Raw genomic sequence first — 7,861 nt, 5'->3', positions numbered from 1 at the left:
GAGAAGAAAAGAAAAAAGAAACAAAGGGTTATAATAAAGAGAATAAGAACTAGAAGGAAAGGGAAAGAATAATGAGATCTAGTTAAATAGAGAAAGAGAGAAAGTAAGAATTTGACAGTATATAGAAAAAGAAAAAGAAAAAGAAAAAATCTGCGTGTCAGCCAATTTATGAACAATTATACAATTCAGTAATGAAGCATATTATTACAAATACAAACAGAAGATACAATCCAAGCGTCAGAAATGAACATGTCAAAAAAGGCAGTGAATGTATTCTGCTAGCATATTTATCCTCTTACATACGTCCACGAGTAAAATCAACGCAATTCAAACATACGTCTACCATTAATTAGGCCCTTTATGTTAAATGATATAAGTTTAAAGTTTTCGCGTTTTTATTAGATAAATATATGAATAAAAGAAAAAAATAATGATAAAACAATATTAAAATTATTATTAATAACAATAAACATAATAGTAATGATAATAATAATAATAATAATAATAATAATAATAATAATAATAAAAACAGAATAAAATTAATATTTATTATCTTTTTAATATAACATATTTAGCCATAAGAGGGGATTAAATAAATTAAATAGGTCCAATAATTATAAATAAAAAACTACTAATATTTATGTATATAAAAAGAATATAATACAAATATACATATATATATAGATATATAACCACACACACACATATATATACCCAAATATACACACACATACACACATATATATATATATACATATATATATATATACATATACATGCACATAAGTAAAGGTGTAACTATACTATTAAGTTGGAAGTTTAAGCTATTTAAGTATAGATATAAAGTCATATTAAATCACAAAATAATACATTCAATACCAGATTACTAATAACACAGATACAAGTACACTTACCTATAAATATATTCAGGCAAAAGAAGTAATTAAATCAACGAAATACTCAAAAATAGCGACGCACAGGTAGATAGTACCCTAATTAAAAATAATAAGATACATATGTATATACTCACAGAGAACCAACCGACATACTAATAAGCATATATATATATATATATATATATATATATATATATATATATATATATATATATATATACATATATATATAATCTTATGTATACACATACATACAAAAAATACACAAATATATGCACACAATCATATACTAATACACAACAACGCACACACACATATATATACTCACACATAAATATGTATAATTTACATAAATTATATATATAGAAATACATAAGAATACAAATAATTTGGCAAGGGTACAGATAGATGCATACACACATAGAAACATACAAATGGATTGAATAAACATGGGAGGGTATACCAAATAATATAGAAATATATAGATCTAAGTACACACGGTCATAAAATAAATACATAGACACATACATATACACATAGACACACATGTATATAAGATAGGAGAAGTAAAAAATGAAATCAGGAGAGGAGAAAGTATATTAATAGAATATTAATAAATTATAGAAATCAGTGACAATTTTTAATTTATTTAAATTTTATATCTAAACTAACTTACTTAAAAGATGGGTTTTATAATGTTTGCAATTAATTGAATTTTCGTGCTTCTTATTTAATAATTTATCTCTTTCTCTAAAAGTAAGTATAAATAATTTCTCATAAAGACATAGGTAGTAAGGCGAGTTTAAAGATGAACAGGTTTTCGCTTTCTTTAAAATTTTCCAATTTACTATTGGGGAGTAACCTTGCTCTACTAGTTCATTGTAATATTTAGACAAGGAAGTTCTATTTTTGTACTCATTATTTTCAAAAGAGCACTTGTGACCGGTAAATCTTTCTTTAAAATTGTTATTTGTCATTCCTATGTAATATTTTTTTTCATTCGGATTTTCCTTAGTAGAAATAGTTGCTTGGTACACTACAGAAGTAATTTGACAATTTCCTTTAAGAGGGCATTTTGATTTAATTCTACAGTTACAACTTTCGGTAGCAATGGGTGTGCTATTTTTGTTTAATATTTTGTTATTATGTTTTTTAATTATTTTTTCAAGGTTTTCATTACAACTATAACTAAGTTTTATTGTATTTTTATTGAAAATTTTATGTAGTATGTTATTAATAGGGAAGTGCTTTTTAATTAAGTTTAAGAATTTCATTCCTAGATTTGTTTTAAGTTTCAGATTAAAAGGGGGATTGTACCACAGGATTTTTCTCTTACGGTTTCTATTTGTATTTGTGTTTGGGTGTGTTGGTTCTATGAACTCAATTTGGGTGTTTTTGTATCCACTATCCTTAAGGGCCCTGTTATAGAAATATTTATGTTTATTAAATGTTTCAAGATTGGAAGAATTGTCACTGATTCTTTTACTAATGGATTTGGGGATATGCCTAATGATAGATTTTGGGTGATTTGATAGGGGGTGTACATAAATTGGGTTTGAGTTTTCCTTCCTATATGGTTGGTAGATGCCTTTCCTTAAATCAAAGTTCAAAGTGAACTTTGATTTAAGGAAAGGCATCTACCAACCATATAGGAAGGAAAACTCAAACCCAATTTATGTACACCCCCTATCAAATCACCCAAAATCTATCATTAGGCATATCCCCAAATCCATTAGTAAAAGAATCAGTGACAATTCTTCCAATCTTGAAACATTTAATAAACATAAATATTTCTATAACAGGGCCCTTAAGGATAGTGGATACAAAAACACCCAAATTGAGTTCATAGAACCAACACACCCAAACACAAATACAAATAGAAACCGTAAGAGAAAAATCCTGTGGTACAATCCCCCTTTTAATCTGAAACTTAAAACAAATCTAGGAATGAAATTCTTAAACTTAATTAAAAAGCACTTCCCTATTAATAACATACTACATAAAATTTTCAATAAAAATACAATAAAACTTAGTTATAGTTGTAATGAAAACCTTGAAAAAATAATTAAAAAACATAATAACAAAATATTAAACAAAAATAGCACACCCATTGCTACCGAAAGTTGTAACTGTAGAATTAAATCAAAATGCCCTCTTAAAGGAAATTGTCAAATTACTTCTGTAGTGTACCAAGCAACTATTTCTACTAAGGAAAATCCGAATGAAAAAAAATATTACATAGGAATGACAAATAACAATTTTAAAGAAAGATTTACCGGTCACAAGTGCTCTTTTGAAAATAATGAGTACAAAAATAGAACTTCCTTGTCTAAATATTACAATGAACTAGTAGAGCAAGGTTACTCCCCAATAGTAAATTGGAAAATTTTAAAGAAAGCGAAAACCTGTTCATCTTTAAACTCGCCTTGCTACCTATGTCTTTATGAGAAATTATTTATACTTACTTTTAGAGAAAGAGATAAATTATTAAATAAGAAGCACGAAAATTCAATTAATTGCAAACATTATAAAACCCATCTTTTAAGTAAGTTAGTTTAGATATAAAATTTAAATAAATTAAAAATTGTCACTGATTTCTATAATTTATTAATATTCTATTAATATACTTTCTCCTCTCCTGATTTCATTCTTTACTTCTCCTATCTTATATACATGTGTGTCTATGTGTATATGTATGTGTCTATGTATTTATTTTATGACCGTGTGTACTTAGATCTATATATTTCTATATTATTTGGTATACCCTCCCATGTTTATTCAATCCATTTGTATGTTTCTATGTGTGTATGCATCTATCTGTACCCTTGCCAAATTATTTGTATTCTTATGTATTTCTATATATATAATTTATGTAAATTATACATATTTATGTGTGAGTATATATATGTGTGTGTGCGTTGTTGTGTATTAGTATATGATTGTGTGCATATATTTGTGTATTTTTTGTATGTATGTGTATACATAAGATTATATATATATGTATATATATATATATATATATATATATATATATATATATATATGCTTATTAGTATGTCGGTTGGTTCTCTGTGAGTATATACATATGTATCTTATTATTTTTAATTAGGGTACTATCTACCTGTGCGTCGCTATTTTTGAGTATTTCGTTGATTTAATTACTTCTTTTGCCTGAATATATTTATAGGTAAGTGTACTTGTATCTGTGTTATTAGTAATCTGGTATTGAATGTATTATTTTGTGATTTAATATGACTTTATATCTATACTTAAATAGCTTAAACTTCCAACTTAATAGTATAGTTACACCTTTACTTATGTGCATGTATATGTATATATATATATATGTATATATATATATATGTGTGTATGTGTGTGTATATTTGGGTATATATATGTGTGTGTGTGGTTATATATCTATATATATATGTATATTTGTATTATATTCTTTTTATATACATAAATATTAGTAGTTTTTTATTTATAATTATTGGACCTATTTAATTTATTTAATCCCCTCTTATGGCTAAATATGTTATATTAAAAAGATAATAAATATTAATTTTATTCTGTTTTTATTATTATTATTATTATTATTATTATTATTATTATTATTATTATTATTATTATTATCATTACTATTATGTTTATTGTTATTAATAATAATTTTAATATTGTTTTATCATTATTTTTTTCTTTTATTCATATATTTATCTAATAAAAACGCGAAAACTTTAAACTTATATCATTTAACATAAAGGGCCTAATTAATGGTAGACGTATGTTTGAATTGCGTTGATTTTACTCGTGGACGTATGTAAGAGGATAAATATGCTAGCAGAATACATTCACTGCCTTTTTTGACATGTTCATTTCTGACGCTTGGATTGTATCTTCTGTTTGTATTTGTAATAATATGCTTCATTACTGAATTGTATAATTGTTCATAAATTGGCTGACACGCAGATTTTTTCTTTTTCTTTTTCTTTTTCTATATACTGTCAAATTCTTACTTTCTCTCTTTCTCTATTTAACTAGATCTCATTATTCTTTCCCTTTCCTTCTAGTTCTTATTCTCTTTATTATAACCCTTTGTTTCTTTTTTCTTTTCTTCTCCATATCATGTATATATATATATATATATATATATATATGATGTGGAGAGGGGGGAAGGGAGAAATGGAGTATGTATATATATGTGTATGTATATATATATATATATAGGAATAAAGTATGTATATATGTGTATGTATGTATATATATATATATATATATGTATATGTATATATATATGTATATGTGTGTATATGTGTGTGTATGTATGTGTATGTATGTATTTTCTCTCTTCTTTTTCTCTCTATTTTGTTTTCTCTATATTTTCTTTCTCTATTTCTGTCTCTATTCCTTTTTTCTTCTCAATCACTCTCTCCCCATTGTAATCTTTTAACTTTATTTAAATTGCCTCTCCCTTTTTACTTTTTTATTTAATTAAAGTCCTGTGTTTTAAGTTTTTTAACTCCAACTTCTAAAGAGTTCCTACCTAAAATAAAAATCCATTATTCATTGAACTTTTGAATAGTCAAGTCGCTGCCTGATGATATCTGTTGTTTGATTGAAACAAGTGGCTGTTTGTAGCAGCGGGATGTGAGCATGTTTATATAACAATAAACAAGTATTATCAGCTCTTTTTATTGAGCACTATCTAACAACCTCGTTGAATTCATTAGTCCATTACTTTTGAATATAAAAAAAAAAAACCCGAGTATATATATATATATATATATATATATATATATATAACAATAAATGCCCAACAAATAATGTTACAAAAGGCAAAATAAGTTACTCTTCTACCTACCTATAAGTTTTTGTGTTTAACTTATTTTAAAGTGTTTTTATTTACTTAATAATAAACCTGTCAAGTTGGAACGCAAAACAAAATGGTGATATCGTTAGAGGAAAAGGCGGGCTTCGATAATCGCTCAAAAATCGAAAATTAAACAAAATACTGATAAAAATCCACACAATAAATGTCATGGTGACATTTATTGTGTGGATTTTTATCAGTATTTTTTATTAACTTTTTATTTTTGAGCGATTATCGAGACTCCAAAGCTTCCAGACCCAGGTCTACCATTTTGTTGCCGTAAATTAAACACACGGTATTACTTGTGTTTCAAAGTAAATAAACGCTTTAAAATAAGTTATCCCCCACCCCACCCCGAAAAAAAACAAACTTATCCATGTAGGTAGAAAAGTTATTTATCTTGCCTTTGGTAACATTTATTTGTTATATATTTGTTTTTTGACAACTTTTTAGTGCTGTTGTCTATTCTAGAAAAACCACCCATTATTTTAATGTCATATTATCACTAAGCCTAATTAGTCGGGTCAGTATTTGTTACCATTTGGTTTTTTGTTCTAACTCGACAAGCTTTACAATACCTTTATCCTTAACTAAAAAAAAAAGACACTTTAAAATAAATTATAATGCAAAAATACTTATTCAGGTAGGTAGAAGAAAATTCATCTTACTTTTGGTAACATTTATTTATTATATTCGTTTTTCCCCCCTTTTTTTACTTGGTTAGTTATTCTGGAACATCACCATTCACCAATAAAAATGGTTGGAATTATAAACAAAAGGAAGTATCACCCGTGGTATTAATATTATTTTTATGGAGAGAAAGAGAGAGATTTTGGAGTTTTGTCCTTTTATTTATTTTATATTTAACTGGGTTTTACAAACTCACTTCTAACAACCCAACCAGAGTTCAGTGGATTCACTGGATTACCCAACAGGTCACATTGTTTTGTTTTTGTTTTCTTGTATATCTTTCTATATACAGCGTAACCCGGATATAAGGGATAATAAATTAGAAAACCGGGTATAAGAGAGATATTTTTCACTGGTCCCAAATTAGAGCTTGCGTTAATGTAGAATGTAACCCAGATATAAGAAATGCCGGATATAAGAGAGATGCAGGTACAGGAGAAGTTATCTCTCATATCCGGGTCACACTGTATTATTTCTTAACTATATCATATTTTTACAAGGATTACTCAGTCAGAATAGATTGTGATGTCATAATAGAGCTCTCCCCCTCTCTTTTCACCTTCTCCTTTTCCCTTTTCTTTTTCCTTTCAATTATATTACATCATTCCATTTCTCTCACTACCTATGCTATGCATTCTACCTCCTGCCATTTTATACATTCATGTACAGTTGAAGTACATTTAATCATCTACATCATTCCTTTACAATGTGAAAGGATTTCACAGAGTCAGAATACATTGTGATGTAACATTAGACAGTCTTTCTCTCGTTTCCCACTCTCTGTCTCCATCTTTCTTCCTCTGCTCCCCCTTCTCTCCGTCCTCTGTCTTTTCTTTCGTTATCTTTGAATTATTTGCATCATTCCATTCCTCTCACCACTTCTGTTATCATTAGATCCCTCTTTACATTATTCGCTCTTTTCTTCCACCATCTATGATATTTATTAACAAGTGAATTGTGCACGGTGACGAGCAATCAAGATATAAAACAACATCCTCAGCATTGATAGTTTTATACTAGACGAACTTTTATACTAAATGAACTTTTATACTAGACCTTTTGGGTCAGTTAAATACACCTTTAACATATCTTACTGTTATGGAACCGTAAGGAAAGATTTTCCGCGAGAACAGCATCAGGGAGAATACTATTGCCCGCATCACAGCAGGACATCTGAAATCCATGAGTATCTTTTTTTTTTTTTTTTTTTTTTACACAGTGACCACCACTTATCAAGGCCCGGAAGCCACTCAGGGATAAGGGTTATTGCAAGTACATTACGTTAGTGTGGAGATTTGATGAAGTGTTTACTTAAGGGGGCGGTTCATTAGGAATTTGTTAATGTTGGACTTGAACACATCCAAGTTGTAGTCCGGTGGAAAGCAGGCAGATGGAACAGAGTATCATG

Source organism: Euprymna scolopes, chromosome 36 (assembly GCF_053919585.1).
Source record: "Euprymna scolopes isolate OS-2025 chromosome 36, ASM5391958v1, whole genome shotgun sequence".
Lineage (NCBI taxonomy): Eukaryota > Metazoa > Mollusca > Cephalopoda > Sepiida > Sepiolidae > Euprymna > Euprymna scolopes.
The sequence above is the reverse complement of the archived record's forward strand: the minus strand, read 5'-3'. Positions refer to the sequence as shown.